Source organism: Limulus polyphemus, unplaced genomic scaffold (assembly GCF_000517525.1).
Source record: "Limulus polyphemus unplaced genomic scaffold, Limulus_polyphemus-2.1.2 Scaffold378, whole genome shotgun sequence".
Lineage (NCBI taxonomy): Eukaryota > Metazoa > Arthropoda > Merostomata > Xiphosura > Limulidae > Limulus > Limulus polyphemus.
This window is the reverse complement of record NW_013665988.1, coordinates 58-26,832: the sequence shown is the minus strand read 5'-3', so window position 1 is coordinate 26,832 and position 26,775 is coordinate 58. Positions and strand designations below refer to the sequence as shown.

Sequence of the window (26,775 nt, the reverse complement as noted above, 5' to 3'; positions counted from 1 at the left end):
TTCAGTTTAGGAAAAATGATAACTTTTTTTTTTACTATTTTCAGCTGTAAAAGCAAAAAAAGTGCCACCTAAGCCAAATTTTTGTTTGATTTCATCATTCTTGGCTAAATTACTAAACTTTCCTGTAGTGCATCAAGTTTAAAAAGACTGCCTTCTGTATAGTTATAAGTTCAGCATTTGACATGGATTAAATTTCATTTAATGATTACATCTGCTTCTTTATTGGAAATTTGGAGCTGATTGGCAAAGTAAACCAGAATACTGTCAGTACCAATGTATATCACTATTAACTTTACTTTTATTTTTTGGTTAAAATGCTGACTCAATTTTGTGTTATTATGACCAATTGTTCAAGCAGTGTAATAGTGAAAATATATCCAACAAATTATTTTCAGTGATCATTCTAAGCTATTGTTTTTCTGCCATTTGGGTGTGAATCTGCCTACATGCACACTGTATACAATGTGCCCTTACCCTTTTAACTTTTATATGTATATAAACACTCACACACATATTAGGTTGTCAAGAAATTAATGTGGCTTATATATAGATGAAAAAACCCGAACAACTTATATATCAAAATAAAACATTTATTAACTGAAATAGTCTCCATTCTTATTGATGATGCTTTTCCATCTTACAATCAGGTTTTAATGCCCTGATTAAAGAAATCACTTGGCTTGGAAGCAAAAAACATGTCAATGTCCTCTTTAACTCCTTTAACATTTGCATACGTTTTCCCATTACGATGGTGTTACAGCAAACAAAAAAGATGGTAGTCTGATAGTGCCATATCTGGAGAATATGGTGGGTGGGGAGAATTTCCCAACCCAATTCCATAATCTTGTGTTGCGCAAAATGTGCCACATGTGGACGTGCATTGTCATGGAGAAGAACACCCTTCCGATTGATGAGTGAAGGGCGTTTCTGATGAAGGGCTTGATTTAAATGTTCCAGTTGTTGACTATAGATCTCTGCATTGACAGTTTGCTATGGATTTAGGAGTTTGAAATGAATTACTCCTTTGATGCCCCACCAAATGCAAAGTATCACTTTCTGCAGATGGAGCCCAAGTTTTGGGGCCGGAAGTGGTTTTTGTCTAGGACTGAGCCATTGTTTTTGGTGTTTACTATTTGCATATAGAATCCATTTTTCATCACCCGTGACAATTCTGTCCAAAAATGGTTCATGTGCATTACCTGCCAGAAGAGATGAAGCAACATTCACATGTTGGAAATGATGATCATCGGAGAGTTCCTGAGGCACCCAAACATCTTCTTTATATAGTTTTCCCATATTCCTTAGATGTTTACGTATTGTTTCATGAGAGATATGTAATTTCAGGGCCATTTCACGTGTGTGTTGCCTTAGGTTAGACTCAACAAGTATCTTCAGAGCATCAATATCAATTCCAACATGTCGGCCCCTATCATCACAGGTTTTAAGGCTAAAGTCACCTGAACGAAATTTGCTGAACTATCATTCACATTAAGAACATTGAAAACATTTCCATAAACTTCTTTCATATTCTTTGTGGCTATAGGGGCATTGTTTCCCTTCTTGTATTCAAACAGCATTACATGCTGAATGTGTCTTGTTGTGTGCCATCACTATAAGGGATTAGAGTATACTAAACTTTACACATTATATAGGCTACACTAACGTGACGTGTTTAGGCGGTTCATTTAACTATTATACATGATGTACATTTTTGGGGGGGGGGGTAATGAAAGTGTTCCAAAATGCGACATTAATTTCTTGACGACGTAATATTTATCTATATACATGTCCACAAGCCTGGCAGATATCCCTTCTTGTCAAGTTTGGAACCAAGTTTTCAAGAACAGTTATTGTTCTTTATAATCAGTATATAATACTTATGATTTCTTTTGAAGACAAAAATTTCTTGATAATTGTTTCTTAATATATTGATAGCTTAATGTTTGTGGATTTTCTATGTCAACATGTTTCTTTGTTTTTTTGCATTTTTGTTAGATTCAGAAAACTATAAAACAACTTTTGTAAGACATACCTTTGTAATATATTGGCTACTTTTGAAACCTTATGGATATATTCAGTGAGACATATTTTAGCTCTGAAATTTTTTTGATAATTTGTATTTGAGCTTTAAAAATGTTTTTGGTAATTTATATTTTAGCTCTGAAAACTGTTGGGAACCCGAAGAGAATATCCTTAGTAAAAACTTAATTAAGGAATTTGAGAAACAAGAAGCAGAAAGAAAAAAAGGGAAGAATTTGGCAAGGAAATCAAGTGAAAGGACTGTTTCTCATGAACTTTTAGTCAAAAATGTTGAAGAAGGGACTTCATCTTCTGAAACAGATCCTAAAAGTTTAAGAATGCCAGGCAAAAAACTAATGGAAAATGCTATTCCCGCAAAAGCCATTAACAAAATTACCAAAATACAAGCAAAGAAAGGAAAGGAGAGATCTGTTACTCCAGAACCTGTCAGTAAAATAATTAAACTGGATATAGAGGTTAGTTGACTTAAGTAGAAATTCAGTCAGATCAACGTGTAACATTTGTTTATATGTAGACATACTGGTTACTATGAATTACATAGTTCTCATGAGGGAGGATGAGTAAATTATGGTACCAGTATCCTTTTATTTACTTTTTCAAAATTAGCCACAGATACTAATTCTAAATTCAGAAATCTAGTTATTCTAAAGTGTGTACTGACATAGTAAAGCTATATCACATTTTCCTTTATTATCATTACATTATCACTTTCTGTGGTTGCCTTTCATTAATCAGGCATATATTTTAATTTCTCAGTAATTATAATAAGTTTTGTGTAGAAAATATATATCTTGCAAGAAACTGTGATCAGATGTAATGATAAATCTCAATAATCCTAACTTTATATTTCAGATTAACTTATTTTTGTTCTGTATATGTTTTTAGGATGTTTTATAGCTGAACAGTTAATATACTGTAGATGTGTTTTGGGAAAATAAACATATCAAGACAAACATCTGTCAGCATAAGTTAATGAACCATTTAATTAAAGTTGAATGATTAATCCAATTCATGATATGATCAATTACCTATGAATATTGATTTTGTCAATTAGTGTCATGTAAAATAATTGATTAATCAGTAATAATGTTTCCAGTTATAAATGTAACTAATTAAAGCCTCATGATTAATTGAATAGCAAATTCCACTAATCCTCAAGCTTTACATTCCATTACCCTATTCCAGACTCATACCTACCAATTTTACAGATTACAAGTCAGTTTTTACCACATTGTTTTAAACGTAAAGGATTTTAATGGAATGTGCTAAAGGAATAAAGTTTAAATGTGTTGCAGGTGTGAGATTTAAAGTTGTTTATGAAAAAAATGAGCAATACTTTATTTAAAATAATTTTGTGAGCATCTGCATGAGTTCTTTTGATTATTTATTGTTTTTAACGCTTTCAAGGTGGGTCACAGGTGAAAGGTCATGTCATCTCGTTTATTGCCTCACATTCAAAATGTTATTGAACTACTATTTCACAAATTTATGTCAGTAAGTTTGGTACCAAAGTATAGATTATAATTCAAATTTTACAACTATACATTACTCAATTTGTTAATTTAAAAGTAAATATTAAAAAATGCAGATAAACATCGATTTTTCTGTGTCACGTGGTATCTTAGCAAATAGAAAAGATAAGACATTCTTATTTTATATTCTAGCTTGTCAATATCTGTAATTTGAGTTTCTTATTCGTATGAAACTATAGACCTATTGAACCAGTGCTGCATTCAAGATATTGCTCACATAATAAACACAGTGGCACCCCACTCACCTCTTTCCATTTTTGGAAATGCTCCCTTATATACACTTACTTCTATATATGACATGAATAACCAATCAGAAGCTCAGAATGACCCCCTAGTGGTTTTCTTAGCCTTTCTAATGTTCCTTCCACGATTTTTTTCTTTTGAATCAAAATTTCAATGAGGTAGGAAGTGTCTTTAGTCTACTCGAAATTTCATATTTTTTTTAGACCCAAATACAGCTTAGTTACTAAGCTTGGTAAATTATAGTAGAATTCTATGGTATTAATGTATTAATTTATGGTTTTTTAGTTATTCAAATGTGTATATAAAACCTAAAAAAAATATTATCCCACTGTACAAGTTATCTTACAGTTTTTTCAACGAAATTCTGAATAGAAAAATTAGTAATTTTTATTATATCAGCAAAATCTATTTATGTATTTATAACTGGATTTTTTAATAAAGTAAACTTGTTGAAACTGTATACCACAGACAACTAACTGGAGATCTGAGTTAGATAAAGTAATAACTAAACTGAAACCTCCAATATCATATAAATTATAAGGTCTGTTCTTTTTGTTACCCACAAATAGTATTTGGTACATAAGGACCACGTTTGATAATAAATTAGTTACACAGTGTAAATTTTTAATGTGTTCTAAATATTTGCCAGAAAACAGTGTGGAACAAATTAATAGTTTCATAAATAAATTCAAAGCTGTATTTGCAAAATTAGCATGCTAATCATCTTATATTGAGATCTGATCTTATAGGCCCAAAGAGAGCACTGTGATATATTCTATAAAAGTTCAGTAAAAAAGGCCCCCAATGGCACAGTGGTATGTCTGCAGAATTACAACGCTAGAAACCGGGTTTCAATACCCATGGTGGGCAGAGCACCGATAGCCCATTGTGTAGCTTTGTGCTTAAATTCAAAAAACAAACAATCATTCAGTAAAAAAGAAACAAAATTTGCTGTAGAATCAAACTTTTTTTGCCATGTTTTTTATTTGAGATACTATGTACTAAATAATTGTTGATTAGCAAATTTTCAGTAGAAGTAAAAATGTCACTAAGGTCTTACAAATTAATAGGTGTTAAAACAGCCTGCCTTAAATGAATTAATTCATTTCTATAACCAAGATAGGTTTTTATATGCGTAAAAGAGAAAGATCTATGAATTGTGAGAAGTTTTATACTATAAAACACTTGTTTCTTAAAATCTGTTGTTTTGGTCATGAAATGTTTTACTACAGCTTCCAATGTTAAGAAATGTTTAATGCATTTTTAAGTGTAACACAAAATGGGAGATTTCTGTTTTTATTGTAGCCTTACACATCATATAATAGTAGGTTATTTTAGAAAAGACTAGGAACCTATAAGAACACAAGGTACTTGATCTGATCTCTATGAGAATTCAGAATTTTTCTATAAAATACTAGAGAGAATTCTGATCATCATTGAAGATAGTATTGGCTTGCTTAAACTTTTTCCTTTCACTTTAACAAAAAAAAGGAAAAAAAGTTGTGATAATTACTACAGAAAAGAACAAAGAAGCTTGTTAAACTATTTTCTGATATTTTGATAATATGTTTAAATTAATTTAAGAGGTATACCGATGGGTGATTAAATAATAGGTTTCGACGTACCTTGATAGACTATCTAGAAAATTCTGCATATAAAGAACTCTGCAGTACTAACAAAAAAGAACAGCATGTTGATGAGATAGCATCTTAAACCATGGCTTTGACTCACTTCTGAATTATTATGAAGTCATAAGCTTGAAGCACTCAGACATAAGATATAGGCTGTACATGGATATTGAAGGAATACTGGAAAAAAACATTTTTCTCATATTTTTTGAAATGAGTACATTACCGATACTTTATGCAAAAAGCTTATAACTAAACCAGTTTATTTGAATTTTCATCATCCATTACTTACATTAAAAGGGTGATTGTACATCCTTTATTCAAATAATCATAAATTAAAGCTGAAGTATACGAGATTTCCCACAAAAGTCAGGATTCAATGAGCAGCGTATCTAGGTAATTTGGTGAAGTTTAAAGGATTTTTAGAAATTATTTAACATTAAATCCTATAAGTAGCAAGTAGTTATTAAATTTAAACATGAATTATATGTTGGCTATTCTTTCTGTTAACAAACAAGTCTCAAGCAAATTGAAAAAAAGTAGTCAAAATATGTAAGCTTTCATTTAAGATTGTTTTAAAACTGTAAAAATTTAAAACCTAGCCAAACCATGCAACATTTAAATGAGGTTCTTGTGACAAATATTGCTGAAATTTATTATCAGTGGTCAGTGTGACATAAGTAGTGTAATATATTTGTCTCTTTGCACAGTCATCTAAAACCAATACACCCAGGCAACAAGTAAACTATTTCTCATAAAATAATAATAATTTCCTTAGTTTCAAAAGATAATACCAAGAATAATGCTATAACAAAATATTTCATGAATATAAATTACCAGGAGAATGAAATAAAGTTATTAACGTCAAAAAATTTTCAGTTCACAAAAATTTCATGATCAAAAATGCAAAATATGAAGCTAAAAATTAATACAAACAATGTCTGGCTGTTGTTATGAATTGTTCTTTGTTTGAGGGTAGTACCATTTTCTAATAAACTACAAATATGCCAAATTTACTGCTATACAAAATAACGTGAGTTTTTGTATAACGAAAATTTCACGATCAAAAATGAAATTATGAAGCTAAAAATTAATGCAATCAAGGTCTGGCTGTAATTCGTTTGAGGGTAGTACCATTTTCTGATAAACTGCAAATATGCCAAATTTGCTGCTATACAAGGTAAGGCGAGTTTTTGTATAATGAAATGAATTATTTTCTAATTTTATTTAATTATTTAAAAATAAGATAGTTCTAAGTTTTTAACATTGTTAAGTCACTATTGTTGCATGCATTTCTAACAATACGCCATTCAGTGTTGCCTTTTTTTTTTCTTCTTTCACTTGAAGAAGTTACCAAACGATTGCATATTAAGCAGAGTAAAAGTTTGTTTCTGGAATAATATCTGTGCATATTTAAAATTAAACATTTGTAATAAACTTCATTTTACACTTAATAATTAAAACATATTGAAAGGTTTCTTGATGTCAACAAGTGTATTTTATCTCTCAACTATTGGTAGAAAATGTCTTCCCTAATTTTAAATAATTAAATCCTGATTTTGTGTCACAAAATATATATATGGATATATTAAATATTATAACTGATTTACGAAAACATTTTCAATTCAGATGTATTTGTACGTTAAGATTTATTTTTTAAACTTACCAACTTTTCATGTTTTGTATTGTGTGATGACATTTTGGCTCATTATTGCTCACTTTTTGTTATCTCATAAAATTAATTTAATGGAAGAAAAATGTAAAGATTAAAAACTTAAAATCTCTGATATTTTATCTTTGTTTTACTTTTTCAGAGAAGTTTAGTCTTGTTATAAATAACAACAGACGTTAAGTTTGTATTAAGTCATATTGTTGGATGTGTGTTTCCCCATACTATACAATAAATGAAAACAGTTTTGACACTTATAATCCAAGTAATTTACTGCTGTAGCTGTTTGAAAATCGTACAAATTGTTTTCAGGAATTTCCAGATGAAGTTGAAAATGATCACATGGGTATAGAACCAACAAAGAAAAAAGTGACTGATCAAGAATTTAAAATTAGTCAGAAAGAAACTGATACTGAAGAAGAAGATAAAGAATCATTATTGAAAAAAGATGAATCACAAGAGCCAAAAGATTCCAAGAACACTTCCATAACTGAAGAACATAAAAATTATAAATCTGCTTCCACTGTGAAAAAAACAGAAAACAGAGAGGAAAAACAGAGAGTAAAAGGTACATTTTGTAAACAGGTTAGTTTACAAGATGAAAATTATAAAAAACGGGGAAGGGGGCGTCCTAAGGGAACTAGGAAAGTTGGTAGGCCCAGAAAAAGTGAGGCAGAAAAAATTCAGGGAGGACGAGTTACAAAAGCTAAAAGAAAAATAGCAATATTTAAAAAAAGAAAAGCCCTTTATGGACTGAAATTAGTACAGAAAACAGCATCAAAATCTGAACAGAAATTAACTGCAAATAGTTCTGAAAGCTTGGAAGAAGATGTTGAACCAGAAAAATTTGTCACAGTTGAAGATGTGATAATTAGTGGTAAAAGTGAGAATAAAACCAGTAATATGGAACAGATGACTTCATCAGAAACTGAGGGACGAAGCAGACGCTCTACTAGTCTTGCTGCACTTAATTTCATCAAGTCTGTCTGTCAAAGGATCCAAAATACAAAAAAATTAGAAAAATCTTGGGCTGACAATGAAAATAAAATTCTTCAAAGGCGTTTTCTGGAGGATTCATCAGGTAGTGAGTGGGAAGATGATGATGATGAAGTTACTTCAGAGGTTTCTTTTAATAGTCCTGATGAAGATAGTGATTACCAAATGAAAAAACCTAAGGTTAATAGGCTTTTACTATTGGAATATCCATATCAAAAACCCTTTTCTTTTCTTCTGCCTGAGAGTTACAGTCCGGGACTCTTGGGTCACAATGGAAAGTACCGTGGAATCAAAGGTTTTCCTACCAAATTGGACAGACTAAGAATGTTTTACAGTGTACAAAATCTTCCAAATTCTCTAAAAAAGAAACCTGGCAGAAAGCCAAAATCTTTTTCAGAAGGTCAGCCTCCTAGCTTCTTTTATGGCATTACTGTTCATGGAAGAGGAAGACCAAGATCAAGAAGCAGTTTCTTTGGAAGAGTTCGTCTCCGGGGTTTTGGTAGTTTGGACACAAGAACTGATCATTATGAAAGAGGACTTTGGCCAAAAAGAGGTAGACGAGGAAGAGGTAGGGGATTAAGAAGGGAAACACAGAACTGCTTTTCCCTAATATCAGAATTCGAAGGTCCAGAAGAAACACAAGAGGATACATCTAGTTTAGAAGCTGACACTGTTTCACCAAAGTCTTCAGGACCTGTGATGATATCAGTTGTCCAGGGACCAGCATTAGGCCGAAGTAGAGGAAGAGGATCAAGGGGACAGCAAAGAAGTCTAAGACGCCAACATGTCATCATTGGTCCTCATAAAAGAAGAGGACGCCCTCCAAAGAGTGAGTCAATAATGCGTGAGGTGAAACCAGCAAATCAAGATGAGACACAATCATTTGATCACACTGAAGGGTTCTCTCAAGATCTCCAGGAGCAACGTTTAGGCATGCCAGCATCTTTGCTTAAAAGAAGACGAGGAAGACCACGTAAATATCCTCAGTTCTATTCAGATGATTACGAGTTTTTTGAAGATGCTGCTCAGTTTGCTCCAGGACAAAAAAGTGATTCTGAAGAATCACTGCAGCAGCCAGTTGTGAAAAGAAAACGAGGAAGACCACCAAAATATCCTTCCTTGATGCAGAGGAGTATCTGGACATCAAGAATAGGCTTGCCACCAGAAGAAGAAGGGGCCACCAACTGGCATGGAAGACGGCAGAATCGAATTTTTGTGGTGATGCCTGATTCTAGTATTGTGGAGGTAAGAGGTACAGACACTGTAAAAGCTGTGGAGAAAGCTACCAATAAACTGGAAGCAATAAAGAGAGGAGAACTTGGGCAGGTAAGACATGCATTTCTGTATATTACTGGCTATCATAGGTTTTATTCATTCCCTAAGTAAATTTAAAATTATAATCCTATTAACCTTTTATATAAGGTCTTCATCATTTTGACTAGCTTTGTAACCATGAAACTATAAATTATAACTCTGAATCTACTAAGTGTACTTTCATGAAATTTGGCAACCTCTTAGTAAACATTACAAATCTATTGTACACAAAAAATCTGACTTTTTAATTAAGTAATTTTACTAAAGATTTGTTTGTAAATTTACAATACTTTTACTGAGTCAGTTTGAGTGAAAGGTGATTTTCATGTAAAGAATAAAAATGCTTTTTTTTTTCCAATTTATAGTTTTCATATTTCATTTGCATATCCTATGGAACTTTGTAAATGAATATCCAGTTTGTTTTTTTTTTGTTTCAGTAAAACTATATTTTATTTATTTTCTCTACCCTAACACTGTATACAAGCTTGGTCCATTTGACTGACCTTGTCACCACCACATAAAAATCCAAAATAAATCTAAGTTACCTTTTTTTTCTTTATAGCATGACTGCATATTATAACAGATAATTACACTTATTTATTCGAAGTTGTCAGTCTTCTTACGTCATCATAACTTCCTTCAGTTAATTTTATTGTTGCATTCTTCCTTCAACCATGTATAACCATCAAACTAATGGCAAGAGCATAGTGCAAGTCACAGTAAACAGAATATTGAATTGCATCACACAGAAACATTTCATGCACATTTCCCAATGGAGAAATTCTTTACTTGATTTTTTAAAGTTTTCTTATCTAACCAAGTCATGGCTGTAACGAGCTATGGGGCAACTGCCCTGGTAGTTTTTTTCTGAGCAATTTTTTTTTTCAGTGGTAGATAACTTAATTCCTTGCATGTATACTTGAACAAACCCCTGTGAGTAGAGTGTAAATTGAACAAACTAAAAACTCTCCAAGAATTGCATAGAATGGCTGTGAGAGGACTAAAATTTACATCCCCCCCCCAAAAAAAACAACAACAAACAGCTGATCATCATTTATTGGTCCAGTAAATTAATATCTCTGGTTACAGCCATGCAACTTAGTTTCTTATTTTTACATTTTAGTTATTTTTATAACAATAAATTAAAAAAGTATACGTAAAAAGAAGAAAGTAACAAAAAAAGACGTTATAAACTATTATAATTCAACTGGCTTCCTAAATAAGCTGTAAGTTGACTAAAATAATTCTCTTACGTGGTTGATATGCTTTCTGTGGTAGCGACAGTGTGTGCAAAATAATGTGTGTGCTTATACAGAAATCAGTAAATTAAAATCTCCTATTTCTATTGCTTATAAAATAATCCTATACCAAATTGTGTAGAGAAGTAATCATATTTTTTTGTAAGACAGGATGTAATAGGAGTGCATGGCATGTGGGTTTGACATTATGGTTTGTTTCTCAATAAAGGAAGAAGATTGGAGGTTATAAATTTAGATTATGTCTTAGCCATATATATAATAAAATTGTTAATTTTTATCAAAACTTAGAAGCTCAGGGGTGGAAAGAATATTTAAAATGGGAAATTTGGAGCAAAGAAGTGTCACATGATACAGAAAAGTGAAGATTGAGAATTTATTTAGATGTGTACTTTTGAAATAAAAAAATAAAACTTAGATAATATAAAAATTGGAATTATAAACTACATTTTGATGCCAAGTTTATTAACACACACAGATAATAAAGTACTTTAATGAAATATTGAATGTAACTTTGTAAAAAGGTCATGACATATGCACTTTTTTTCTGTCCATATCCAGAGGGTTAATTGTATACTTGTTGTAAGATGCGACAGTAATACCTGCACAACAGAATAAAAAATTTGTAGGAAAGATGACACATTGTCATGTGATACATTTTATAGAAAGATTTTCTCAAAATAAACCCAACATTTAGTTTTGAAATGAAAATTAATGAAACTGTTACATACTAAAAAAACTAAAGGAAAACTTAATTTTCTTGTGAAATTGAAAAGTGAAAATACTTTAATATAAAACATATAACAAGATTTTGAAGCAAAAACAAATTCCCATAATGCAACTGTCGTAATTGCATTTAAATTATTAGTCAAATTACTAGTTTAAAAGTTAAATGATAATTCAAATTAACAACATAATGTAATGTATATTTTTTGGTTACATACTTTTAATCTCTTAAGCTTTCTCTTACACTTTTTTTTTCTAGTTTAAAGATAACCTTAAGGAATGTCAGAAGGTTTATCCAGTTTATATTTAATATGTCCTTTCTGAATGTAATGAAACATTTGAATAAATGTATCGTAGGGAATGAGACGGCCATACAAGATACGACCAATGTTAGAAGAATGTACTCTTGATACGTGGATCACACATCAACATTGAAACTCCCAAACACCATTCAGTTAGTAGAAAGTGAGCTACCATTGGAGGAAGCTGAAAATGCAGACAAACTGGTGGGAATGTTCTTGTTTCGTCAAGTGTTCTCTCCTAATGAGACAACTTTAAGATGCCTTTTCTGTAGGGACAAGTATTCCTTGCGGTTTTCTGCAGACCTGGAGAAGCACTATCACTGCATTCATGAGCTTTCTGTACATAATGCTAAAGCAGATTTTAGTGAGAATATAGTATTTGTCTGTGTTCCATCTGATGTTACAGAAGAGACCACCCTAAACTCTGCCTGTAGGTTTTGTGAAGTCACCTTAAGGACTCTAAACGAAGTTCGAGCTCATTACCCTAGTGCCCATGATAAGACAGTTCGTCTTGTCCCAGAGTCTGCAGTGCTGAACTTTGGAGAGAGTTTTTACTGTAGCATCTGTGGCCACCCCTCATTAGATTTTCATGATCACCATGACCACATGAAAAGTGCTCATCATATGCAAACTTATGTTTGTCGCTTCTGTAACTATTGTACTTCTCGACCAAACAAGTTACGGAGTCACTTCAAGCAGCATCATTTTCAAGATGTCCTGAGTCCTCATTTACAATGTTCTGTTTGTCATGTGTATGCTCTGGGAAAGGAGAGATTAAATCGTCACATGTTGTTATCTCATGCTGTACAAACAGGTAACATAGTTATTTGTTTGAATAATTTAGTGCTACTTAGATACATAAAAAAGGAACATGAAATTGTTCATTGTGTCTGTCTTTAAATCTGGTGTGAATATATCAAAATTTTCATGCATTTTATTAGTGTTGCATTGGAAATTGATGCTATTTATTAATTGGTTGTTCCTGTACTTAACAGATATCATCAATGCCCATTACGAAAAGATAAAAGATACATCATGCTGTAAATAGAAAAAAATATTTAATGTTTTAATTTAATTCAGTGTGAAATTAATCAGGGCTATAATTCAAATTATCTGTAGAAATGAAAGAAATGTCCGTTATTTAATTTTTCATTAAATTCAAATATAAAATTAAGAAATTTTTCTATTTCCTTTTTTTTTTACTTATTTTTATTTTTATCAAAAGTATAAATTGTTTCTGGATTCATCCAGTCAAAGACCACATTCACAAACCCAATATTATAATTGATTATTGATATTATAATTTTAAAGTAATAACCTATGTGACTCCTAATGTATACTTCATTTAAAAAATTCAGACAGCAACCAAGGGAATTAAACTATTGCACTCAATCCCATTTTCTTTATTAAAGGTTCTTCCATTTTTCAACTACTGCTAATGAGTTATGTTTTGTTGAATTGAAAATAAATCCAAGAATAAATTATTGAAAATTATTTATTAATCTGTTTGTTTCTACTGAAATAGTTGTTGAAGTACTTAATGTTACATTACTACGTACTCTGCATTCCTTGCTTCAATTATATTTGTTAATGGTCATTTAGGCTGATAATCGATGTGGGACATGAACATCAATTCCTATCACTGTATTTTGTATCATTCAAGAAAAAAAGTTACCTAAAATAAACTGATGTAGGAACAGTATAACATTTTTGTTTTAACATTAAAATCTATACTTTATGTGAGCTGACATCACAAATTCTATCACATGGTTCACAACAAACATGATATTAGTTTTGAGAGATAATGGTATGGTATCTTATTGCAACTACTCATTGAACACATTATTTTCAGATCTTCATTCTAAATTTTCTGTGCTGTTTGTAATCCTTCAGGAGTATTCAACAGTTATTTTTTGTTATTTTTGAGCTTTATTGATATTTTTTTAATGGATTGATGATAGGTCCTGAAACATGGTCATGTGCTAAGTGTCTACAGCCATGTGGTGATGTTCGAGAACTTACCAACCACATCACAGAATGCCCATCCCTTCACATGGAGACCCCCACAACAAGAAGTACCGAAACCAATGCATTTGGAATTGTAGGAAAAGGAAATGTGTTCTATAAGTGTAATCATTGCTCGCTCACTTTCTCAACAGAGGAGGAAGTTAAGGTAAACAAAATACTGGGAAAAAGGTTGAAACTTGTAGGTTTTACTTAGTGTAGAGTTTCTCATCCCCTGTGAGTTTTTATAGAGAGAGAGGTCAAGGTAAAGGATCATTATTTGAATAAATACATATATATATATATATATATACTTTATAATTGTAAGCCTGCATTTTCAGTTTTCATATAAAGGATGAAGTTAAAGTAAATATTTTGTGTGAAAATAGATAAAGTATTATATATTATAAAAGAACAAAGCTAGGTGATCTCTAAGCCTGTGGTTCACAACTTTTTCCGACTGAGAACCAGCTAGTTCTGATCTCAAAATTTCAGACAGACAGACCACTTCTTAAAATACTTTTAAGTTACATTATAAAACAATATGCTTCAGTAGCTATATTTCAAAGCACTTTTTTTTTTCAACTGTTTTGCAGACCAGATAAAATCTTGTGGCCTGGCAGTTGGGAATCACCACTACAATAAAAATTTAAGTAAAGGTTTCAAATATTAAAGAAATCTTGGGTGAAGAAATTTATAATTTTGGAAGAATATAAAAATAAGCTACTGTCTTTGTTTTATGCTATTTGCTAACCAAGGCATTATTAAACAAAACAACTAGTCTTGGGGTTCTTCCCAGCCATTTCTGATGTGTCTGTACCAATACACCTTTTTGTGTATTGATAATATAAAATAAATGCCTGATACTATTTTTATGATGGGCGAATGTGCTCTTTAATGATCATCTTACCATGTATCTTGTTGTTTTCCCACATATTGGAAATATTCCACACCTTTTTCAAGAATCTTGGGCAGTAATACAAGAAAAATGCAACACTTAGCACAGTGTATACATTGATTCATGGTATTTCTGTTACTGCATTTTCAGGCTGAACTGGTACAACTGCTTCACTCATGTTTTCCCACCCTGAAATTCTGCTTAATAGACCTAAGCAACATGACTGACCATTGGGTGCTTTTTGGAAAATAATCATGACAACTCGCATTGTGTGGACTAGCTCCTTGCCTGCTTTGCCTGATTTTTCATTGATCGATCTCACAGAGTAAATACAGAAACAAACAAATGAGGTTTTGAGACAGGGCTACAAATATTTTATCAAAAATTACCACATTGATGTCACTGTGACAGTTACATAACGTTTTCTATCCATTGTTTAGTGTAGATCAAATTGTCGTTCAAGATTAGGTTAGATTATCAACAATAGTAAGTTACCCCAATTACACCTTTTAGACATTGAGTGCACACCTCCATATTCAATTTCAAAATTTAAATAGAAACAATAATTGTAACTGTTTCAAAGGTTTTTTTACTCAAAAATATTTTTAAATTTATATTTTTTATTTTTAACATTTATTTAGTGTAAATTGCAAAGAAAAAATTTTAAAAATTTCAAACCTACGTTTGTATGCAGCTCCATGAAGTCTCATCCATAAACAATGCACTTACTAATTTTTTTTAGAATTTTTCTGCCCTCCACAAAGCATGGGTTTTTATTTGCTAATAAACTATCATTACGAATACAATTAACCAAATTGTGTTTCTCGTATGATTTTCAATCTCTATATGAAAATTAATTATTATTAGAGGCCCCTATTTACATCATATGCTGTTGGTTCATAAAAGGGTGAGAACAACTATTAATGAAAAACAGCTTTAAAAATTGCTGCAGGAAAAGTTTAAATATCATTGGATAAAGAAGACTATAAACTGTTTATGTTAATGTAAGGAGAATAAAGTGTTATGAGAAATAACTCTTGGTTTTGTGAGAAGTTTATTAAATGTATCTTCTGCAAAGAAGGACAACAGAATTTAATGTGAAGCTTAGAAGACTTAGAAACTAACTGCAAAAGCTGGGATTTTTTTATATTTTTTGACAATCTCTTTGTTTCAATGTTTTCATGTTAAATTATATTTGTTGCAACTTGTTGTAATTTTCTTCCGAGAAATTACATTTGATGCCTTATTACTTAAATCCATATTTATTGACCATTATCAATAAGATTATTCAAACAGCACACATAAATAAAAGAACCTCTAATTTACTGTAAACAAAATATATTTATTGGATATTAATTGATTTATACCAAGAAATTTGTCAGTAAATATATTGTTGCCTAGCCTGATCTTACTCCATTTTGAAAGGTCAGGCCTTAGGTCACTGATAAATGATTCAGTTTATGAAACTTTTTTTTTATGATTTATAACTGGAATTTGTGACTACTTCAGTCAGCAAAATGAATTTTCAAAAATATGTGTAAGCAAAAATCAATTAAGTCAAAATTGACTGGATATTGAAAACATAACTTTCTGGTAAATGAAAAAAATAAAATTCTAAGAAGAAAGGAAATATTTTTAAAAAGTTTTTCAAAAAGTTGTAACAAAATTTTGGAATTTTTATGGTATGAAAAGTTAAACATCATAGAAAAATTAGATTAAATTATATGATATTTTTAAGTGTAAACTTAAAATTACTCATTATTAAGTTTTTGCTAAGTGTTATGCACTTTTCTGAAATATTTCTTCATTGTTAAAACGAAACAATTCAAGGGATATCAGTGACCACTACCACCAGTCTGGAAATAGTTAATAGTAATAACTTCTTCTAATAATAATCAATTAATATTAATAACTTCTGATAGTCTATCCTAGATCATGGTTCAAGTGTACACCAACAGAGCAATGAAAGCACAGCTAACAACACTGGTCATGTTCATGGGATGAAGCAAAACAAAAAGTTTAACAGTTATTCCTTGTCTTAGATTAAGAAGACTGATAAAATATTATTCAGCAATGGATTCACGCTTGACAGGTTGATCTAGATGATAAATCTAAGCAAAGATCATCAAAGATTAGACCTATCGTCAAGTCAAGCGGTTGGCTTGAGCATAAAACAAAGGACCTTTTATTCTCCCGTATTATGCAAATATTGCTCATGTTCTGTACATCAACAACGAATCAAACTTATGAAAAGAATGTGGTTTTACGTTGGAGATTTTCAATCACATTTTTCCATGTGAACTTTCTTCCTTGCCAAAATCTGATGAGAAATTAGTGACGACACTGTGTATATATAATGAAAATAAAGTTGAGATGCCTACTTCCAGGCAGCATGTTTTCCAGGTGGTAGTCATGTGATGTCCATGTCATTTAGGTGAATTGTAGGGCTTTGTTTTTTCTTTTTAGAATACTCAGCCTGTTTAGTTTGACTTTTCTAAACTCTGACAGCCCAAGTTATCTTAGTACGTGCTCTTTACAGAAACATATGGATGAAGGTAGTCATCTACCCCCTGGACAGTCTGAAGAGGTGGTTGGTCAGCCCATGTTGGAAACATCAGAGCCTTCTGGTGGAGGAGAAGGAACTACCTGTTTTGTGTGCTGCATGCGATTTCCATCAGCAAGAATGTGTCGCCAACATCAGCATCATGTTCACATGCGGTGGGTGAACAAAGAGACTCCAGATTATTCTGAGGAAGAAATGCCTGGTTAGTTAATAGAATTCTCGTAATTGAGGTTATAATAATTTATTATGTAGATTATGTAATGTATTTAACTCAAGATATCTTTCTCTTATTCACATCTTGAGTTTTTTTATTTTCTGACAGTTAGTAACAACTAGAAGTAGAAAAATTCCTTGTGATTCTGTTTTTGTTTCAAATACTGGTATATATATTTATTTAGTGATAAAAATTATGGTTTAGTATTAAATGTTAGTCTGCCATATTAAACTTAATGAGCTTACCAAATAATGTCAGTTTGATATTTCAGATCTAGTCTGCCCAAATATAGTATTAGCTTATGGTAGTTGCCTTTATGGATACCTTTGGTATATTATAAACATCTTGTGATGTTTTAAGTGAAACCAGCAATACACTGTAACTTGTCTCTTAGTATAATTTTGGTTTTAATAGACTGCTTCTCCATGTTTATAGAAATGGTCAGTAGAAGTCCATTAACACCAAAAATTTACTTTGTCTGCACTGCCTAAAATACCCTTAAAACAACAAGTATTGTGAAAAGTAAAAAGATTAATGATACAAGTTTTTTTCATAATCACAGGTTTCTATATATATAACTAAATTTATGTATTTTGATCAGTTTGAATTATTTTAAATATTCCAGAACTTTCCAGTGGAAACAGTCAGGACAATGAAATTCTACAAAGTGAAATTTTTAGGGAGACAGATGATTCTCAGTCTAGTCACTTAGTTGCTGAGGTTACACACTTTGTTGAAGACCAGGGTGTAGTCCAGTCTACCTTAGTTGACCAGCAACAAGAAAACATTAATGCCTCTGAAGATAATCAACAAATTGACCATGATTCATTATTCTTCACAAACCAAGATGATGAGCAAGAGGCAACTTCTGAAAAGTTGAACAGTCAGATTTGTATAACTACTGGTCAACTTGCTGATCATTCATCTCTGAATATAGAAAATTTAAGTGAACAAAGTTCTTTAGCCACTGATAAAGAATCCGACCAACAGCTAGTGAATACTGAAGGTTTGATTATCCAACAGGCTCTTTCCAGTGAAAATGTTACTGATAAACTGCCTGTTAATAGTGACATTATCAATGATCAACAGCCTCTGATAACTGGCACAGCTGAGGAACTAGCTATGAACAGTCAGTCCCTTAGTAACCAGCATTTAGCTACATCTAGTAAGGAACCAGGAACCAGTGATGAGAAGGAGGCTGCTGGAGATGCCCCACTGAATTCTATTGAACAAGAGCAAGACAAGAATCGACTAATTGTTATCCAGGATCTTCCTACAGATAAGGAATTAGCTGAGTTAGGATTTCCAGCTAAAGTAGGCTATTTCTGTCATCTGTGTGATGCTGTTATTAAAAGCTATCCTCTTTACTACATGCACATGCATAATGTGCACAAACTGGTAAAACGGTTCCAATGTATTATAAGTGAGTGCAAACGAACCTTCCGTAGTCCAGCAGCCTTTCAACGTCATGCACTTCGCCATAACCAGAAATCTGAAAGCTTTTGCAGCATGTGTGACATGGTTTTTGGAAGTGAAAGTGAACTGCAGGAACACATGTTCAGTCCAGAACATGCCACCAAGTATATTACAACACAGGTAAAAATATGAAAAATGTTTAACAGGTTTTCTTGTTTAATGCAAAAGTAGTATGCATGCTTATCAGTAATTTGCTCATCATTTTGATATATTTATCTATAAAGGCTTTGAGTATATTTTTTTTATAAAGTTTACTTGTGCAATACCTTTTAATGATCTTTAACCCATTTACCCTTTCATTCAGTAACTTGTTCATCAGTTTGTTCTGTTTACTAAAAAGGCTTTGAATTTGTCTTCTGTAAAGTTTTCTAATGATCTATAACTGATCAGGAACCTAAACAATCTTGTACCTTTTTTTTATAGTCTAGCTACTGAAACCAGTCATCTTAGTAACATTTTTGTGCTTGAATTTAACAACAAAATGATGTAATTAAACTTTTCTTCCCTGACTGTCTAAGTATTTCGTTAGTAATTGTGTAAGCATTCCTTCATTTTGTTTTTAGTGTCATAGGAAGACAGTGCACTCATCATTTCAGTCTCACCAACAAATTAATGTGGAAAAGAATTATTAAAGTTCACAAGATTTATGATGTAAATGAAACATTTTGTACACTGCTATTATTTTTTTAACTGAAAATCGTTTTTACATTGTGTAAAATAAACTATATATATTTTTTTGTCCTATAGGAAAAATACAATCGATGTGAACCTCGAAATTATCGCTGCAAAGTCTGTCATAATTGGTTTGGCCTTTTTGCAACTTTTGTGAAGCACATGGAAACAGAAAGCCACCAATATCAGTGCATGCACTGTGGGCTGCTGTTTGTCCAACCTGGACCTCGTCGAAACCACATTCAGAGTGTGCACCCTGAGATGGCCAATGTATGTGAGGTAAGTAATTGTGTTTGAAAGATTGAACCACATAAACACTTCCTGCTGGAATAACCCAGTTGCAAAAAATATGTACATGCTTGTGAATTATATAAAAAAAAATTGAAGAACAGTTGTTTGATAAACTATACCAATATTCTAACACAATTAATTTGTAGTTTGATTTCAAGACTTCCCTGGATAAATTTTAAATAAATTTAAAATAACCTCAGATGTTATTATAAATAATTTGGAGTTTGATTTCAAGACTTTGCTGGATAAATTCTAAATAAGTATAAAATAATCTCAGATTTTATTATAAAGTATTGTTTTTCTAATAATTATACAGCGATAATATTGAAAAAAACATTTTCATGATGAACAAAATTCTTTTGAACTTTACAGTCCAAATTTTCAAATATTTTATACAGTTTATGCATAGAAGATCTTTGGTAAGTGTATGTGGGCAAAAGTCAATCATACTTACATAGTAATCTCTAGTGAAAAAGCAAAGATATGTGGAACTTTATAAAATGACCTTTCAAAATTTGAAGGAAAAATTTCAGTATTTTAATTTTTTAAAGACAGTCAGATATTTTCTGAAGATAATTTATTTAAACAAATAAAATATATAACTCAGTTATAGGTTTTTGTTTTTAACTACTGTTGTTTTCAGTACCCAACCAGTTTTCTTCTTTAATACATCATTTTTCTTCAGGACACACTGTATATATACATAGAGAGGGTGATTAAGAAGTACATTGATAGGTAAATAATTATGAAAGACAGAGAGATATAAGAAAATAATTGTTGGTATGGAATGAGGTGTTGTGAGCCTACCTGTGACAGTATCATTGAGGTCATGTTCTTCAAAAATTGTATTAATATACATCATAAGTCTAAAGCATCAATGGCAGAGTTGTAAGTAACAACAAATTCAAGATTTTAAACCAAGAATTACCAAAATTGCTTTTTAAGAACAACAGTTATAGGCATAAATGCATGGTCAGAGTTTTGCTTAAGTAGGTGATTGGAACCTTGAAGGGTTCAAAATGTTAAGAATTATAAAAGTCCACCTCATAAGGCAAACACACATGTTCATTGTGCTGCAACTACTACCAAATCATCTAAATAATGGCACAGTATTGTTGAAGAACATTTTAACATGATTTTTCTGTCTTCCAGTTACTTGGAAAAACAAGTAGGCCACTGTTAAGACTGAAACATTATCAGTAGAAAACATTTGTGTTAGGCATGAAACAACACTTGTTCCCACGTTTATCTCTAGACAATGAAATGCTTAAAAACTTGGCATCTCTCCACTTCTTCAGTTGAAGGAAGCAGGTGTGAGAGCTGTCAGGTGCCTAGCATGAAACATGCAGTGTCAGAACAGGAGACAGATCTCATCACAAGTTAGTGGAAGTGTATCAGATGGAGGACATTCCTGAAGACTGGTTCCTTTACATTGATAAAGAGACACAGGAGAAGATGCATAATCACATTGACCATTGCTGGAGGAGAATCTTTGCAGTACTTTCAGCTTCTACATATTATCCAGGGTCCAAATATAAGTTTCTATTGAAGCTCATTAAGTCTCGCATAAGACGTTAAGAGAGTTCCGTCAGACATGAAAACAGTGTTTCCAGTTGTACAAAGTGTTCTTCCACATTTTTCTGTTGTATTCATGAGATATCCAAACTATTAATTACAAGAACATTTGTATACTGGTTAGTTTTCTCATTTTTTTGTCTTTCCTAAGTAATATATTGTTATATACTTTATTTTTTATACAGCTGCTCAGTGTTACTCCTCTATTTTTTACTTGATTATCCTTTACTTAGCCCTATTTTTTTACCTAGAATTTGGTGGGAGGCTTACTTCGACTGTTATTTTTGTGTTATGGTATTGGTACTTTTTGATTTGAAATATTTCACTTCTTCTGGTCTGTGCTTGCAATTAATAAAAGTCTCTTTGACTGACCTCAGTGATATTACCATAGTCTAGGTCCACAACACCTTATTCTAGACCATATACTTAATGCAAAATTTGAAATATGAATTCAAGTTTGTAGATATAGAAATCATGAGATTTTTTTGTTTTGAAATGGTTAAAACTACATTTATTAGTTCAAGTTTCATAATTCTTCTCAGAAAGAAAAACAATGTATTTAATAAAATCAAACGTTTTGTTGGGATAGGTTATGATCATCATCTTTTCCTAACTGCACTCGAAATAGAATAAACTTCATAGAAATGTTTTCTTGTTGTTTTCAGTTGATAAATTGCCATTGTAATTTATCTTCATTGGACACTTTCTTTAAATAGTTCCATTTTTTATTCTGCAGGATTATATTTTCTCCACCTCTGTGCTTGTTATCTTTTTTTTAAATACTGAAGCTGGCTACTAAGAAATGGGAAAGTCATCACTATAGTTAGAACTGGGCAATTAACATAATTTACTAATTGATTAATTGTTGGGTTCAGTAATCGATTACATTCAACTAACTGATTATTTTCATGAGATTGCTCAAAAAAGTCTTAAAAACATTCATGATTCTCACATGAGATAACTAAAAAAACTTATGATGCTAAAAATTGGGTTTTGTACCTTTGTGCTTAACAACAAACAAACATAATGGCAATATTTCAATTACTTGGACTGTTGAAATAATTGAAGAATAGTAATAATTGGAAAACCTAATTTTGATGGCTGTTACGATATTAATCATTTAAGCTGAACAAATTTTAGTTCATCAAAATAATAATGAAAAAATCATAATGGCAATGTTTCAACATGGTAGTTGAAATAATTGGAAACACCGAATTTGATTAGTTGATTATATCTGTGGCATTAATGGATTATTTTATGTTATAATAATTGATGTAATCGATGCTCATTGGTAATCAATTAATTGAGTTAATCGTGTAGTAGTAACAGTAGCTACAATGTTTAAGCTGACTTGTATTATCTAAAATGCTGAAGTTCTAAAGTCAGAGGAAATGATAGAAAAACTTGTTATTATCTCATATAATTTTGCAAATAATTTAGGGTTATATATCTGTTTTCTAAATAACTCAATGCTGTGTGAGCTCACAGCCATCTTGGTATAAAATACACTTAGGTTGCAGCACATTGGCTCTTTAAAAACTTGATAGTTTATATGAGATTTGTTTTGTCATAGCTGTTTTAAATATTTGTATTTAAGTTTTCATTGCATGTAATTTCAGTGTATTCTTTGAAATATCTAGAATGTATGATAACACCTATGTAAATTCTTAAATAAATACATAAATTTTAGATATGTTAAATTTTTTTTCTGTGCATATAGATCTGTGGGGTTCGAATGCCCCACCATCAAGCACTTTGGAGTCATCTGTCTTTACACAGTATTGTCCACGAGTGTCATAAGTGCCAGCGACGTTTTTTGCAGAGAGAGCAGTTGGTGGCTCATATGGAAGTACATGCGTAAGATTTTCTTTGTTTTTATTTCAAATATACTCGAACAAAGAATTGCTATCAGCAGTAGACCTTGTGTGTAATATAAATATCAAGTTTGAATTTGTGGATTACCTTGGTGACACTTCATAATTAAGTTAACCTTTTAATTGACAAGCCTGTGCAGCTTTGGAACACTAGTGTCTGAAGAACTGCTAGTTAAGGGGTTAATTTTTTATCAAGTGATCCATATGTTTTTTTACTATCTAACAAACTAGCAAAAAAATCAACACGTATTAAACTTTGAAATAGAAAAAAATATTACATAAATTATTCAGTATTTCATTTCCCATTTATTGTAAAAATCAAGATGAAGTAATTAGTTGATTTTATTATTGTCAGATAGTGATAAAATTAATATTAGTATTGATTCTTGAATTCATGCATCATTTCGAGTTTACATACTGAATAAGTATATTTTATTACAATTTACAGCTTTTACAGAAAGTAAGATTAGTTTTTACAACGGGTAAGTTGTCTCAATCACTGGTGCGATCATTGTCAAGTACACAAGTTGACAATGATTGCACTAATGATCGAAATGTCATACCTGTTCTTAAAACTAATCTTACTTACTGTAAAAGCTGTAAATTGTAATAAAATTATTAAATTATATTTAATAAACCTTCATTTTATTATTTGTCAGTGAAGGAAAAGAATAACATCCGATACACAGCAACCATCTCAAAAAATCTGGTTGTTTTTACAAGCTAGTGGCAAATAGCAACTTTTAAAAAACTCAGGCTGAAGTTAAATAACATATGAAATTAGTTAATGTTTTACCTGATTCCAGCCCTGCTAGTGATTCTGTTTTAATAAAATCTGACATCTACTGTATTGCTAAAATGAGAGTTGGTATGCATTTTTTTAATAACACGTATTAAAATAAAGAATTGGATCATAGTAAGTTTTTGATTAACATAAATCAGTAAAGTAAAACTTAATTGGATATGAAAAAATATGTATAATGCAGAAATATTCCATTTTTTACATGGTCTAACTAAAAATGTTTGTCAATTCTAAAGCTTTCTGACTCTTTGTGGCACTGCGTCATATGCTAGACTGTTGAGTATATCTTGTAGATAATTTCTGCACATATTTAACTTGCATGCTCAACCAAAACATAAAAAACACTTGTAAAATAGTGTATTTGTTTGATTAGCAGATATATTTTAAAAGTAGTGGATTCAGAATATAATAAAAAAGTAAATAAAATGACATTTCAGTGTATTTACTGCTAAGACATTTTTTTTAGACAGCAAAATGATAAAAACAATCCTTATGAATGTTTGGGTAATGAAATTTTGATTATTGCTAACTTCTTGCTCTGTTTTCAGTAATTGTTAGAGAGTTAGAATGCTTGAAGTAGACATTTAGGTTACTGTAAGTAGTTTCTTTTAAACATGACCAACAAAAATTACTGTGTTCCCCAAAAAATTAAAATGTTTTGTCAAAAGTACTGTGCAGTCACTGTAGGAAAAACCATTACAAATTACCTGTTATTATCCATATATATAAAGATGAAATATGTGTTTGTTTGCACCCTAACTCCTCTGAGCCTATTTGGTCCATCTCATTTAAAATTTGTATGTAAACACTATGGACTATGGGAAATGTCCTAAGAGAGTCAGAATTGAGCTTAACCCTATTTCTATTTTGTAAAGCCTATTGGTTAATTACCCTCTCTGCCTATTGAGTCAATCTCAAACATTCTTGGCAGGTTGATGCTTCAGACAATATTGAATATTCTAAAGGGATTTAAGGTAAAAGTATGGAAGTTGCTGGATTGTTTCTTGAATAACCATGGTTTTCTCATGGTCAATGATATGTAGGGTGTTCAAGAGTGGGATCACTTCAAAATCTTTATTTGATGGTAGACTGAAAGCAAACTGCACATGTTGTTTATGAAGAAGCTTTGTTATAATTTTAAAATTTTCAGATAAAGTTTAAGTTCGGGTTATTGTTTTGAAATATATGATTACTGTTAAACTTGCATTGTTTGAATTAAGTTTAAACATTCCTTGTCAGTTGACGGTTATTTCAGCTTGTACACTATAAATTCCATTTTCCTTCTTTTTAAATTGGAAAGGCTTTTAGCAGAGCATAACTGAATTTGAAAGAAAAAAAAAGAATGTTGTTTTAAGTATCATTTTTGAATTATATAACCATGTTAGTTAACTAAAAAAAAATTTAACTTTAGCACCAAGTTGTTTTTTTGTCAGCAACTCAAGACTAAAATATATATAGTGAAACAGTGGACCCTTAGCTGTCATCAATCTGTTAAATAAAGTCTTAGCCCCAAAACACTGTCTCTTTAATTTTGGTAGAATAGGCCACTGTTTACTTTTAGATGTAAGCCAGAATGGAAAATATATATTCCCTGAGTAAACTAGCAAGAATAATCAGTGTTAAATAAATACTACTATATAAGATGCTGAGAATTTACAAACGAAATGTATATTGTTTTGAACAGATGTTCAAGTAATTTGATATAAGAAAGTGGACAAGAAAGGTAAAGGTGTAGCTTTGTCTTTACATTCAAAACTACCAGAAACATAATATTGATTTTACATTGAAATATAATCTAAAATAAACAAACACGCACATTGTAAGACATTTCATGAGGGACGTTTACTTTTATCAGTCTGAACTTTGTATTTAATTTAGCATGATCTTAGTATGTATATATACACACACACCATTACAGAAAGTTGTTCCATGAAGCTTGAAATGCAACAACTTCTATCACACTTGGTTCTCACACAAATCATGGTGTCATTCTATCAATATTTTATTTAATTTGTTTTTTTAAAGGACTTTTTATAGTAAAACTGCTTAAATGCAACGTAATATTGATTCTAGTATTTTCTTAATTACTACAGTAAATACGTCAATAATAACAGATCAGACAAAGACAAACATGATGAAATTTATGAGAAATGTGGACTGACAGGACCAATAAATATTACTTATCTGTCCTATGTTGCATGTATTAGTTAACCTTTAGAATCTTTTGTGTTTTGTATTAATATTCAAAGTTAGAGAATGTTCAGATTTTTGTGTGCATGATATAAATATGTAAGCCTTTTTTCAGTCCTCCTGTGCCTTGTCCGTGGGAAGGATGCACTAGGAAATTATCATCTAAAGTTGGTCTATACAATCATCTCAGAATGCACCGGGGAGAAGCTGACTTCAAGTGTCCACACTGTGGTAAAGGTATGAAAGCATATTTCATTTAAATCTGTAGTGTACACTTACAGACAAATCCTCCAAAGTTAGTTTAACTGTTATAAATACACATTCTTAGTGTATTTTATTTGGTTTCACCAGTCTATTTATAATAATGGGCTTTGGATTCTATGAGCAAGCTAGTAATATATCCTATAAATGCATGTTTTATGTGCTAACCATATATGCTGCACAGGGTTAAAATGGACATATCATGACTTTTTACAGAACTACATTCAGAATGTAATTGAACAACTTTAC

At 31.2% G+C, this 26,775-nt stretch overlaps 1 pseudogene; it reads left to right on the top strand.

Moving 5' to 3' along the window:
* Positions 1 to 26,540, top strand: part of LOC106457825 — a 56,298-nt pseudogene extending 29,758 nt beyond the window's left edge.
* Positions 26,541 to 26,775: the final 235 nt, after the last annotated feature.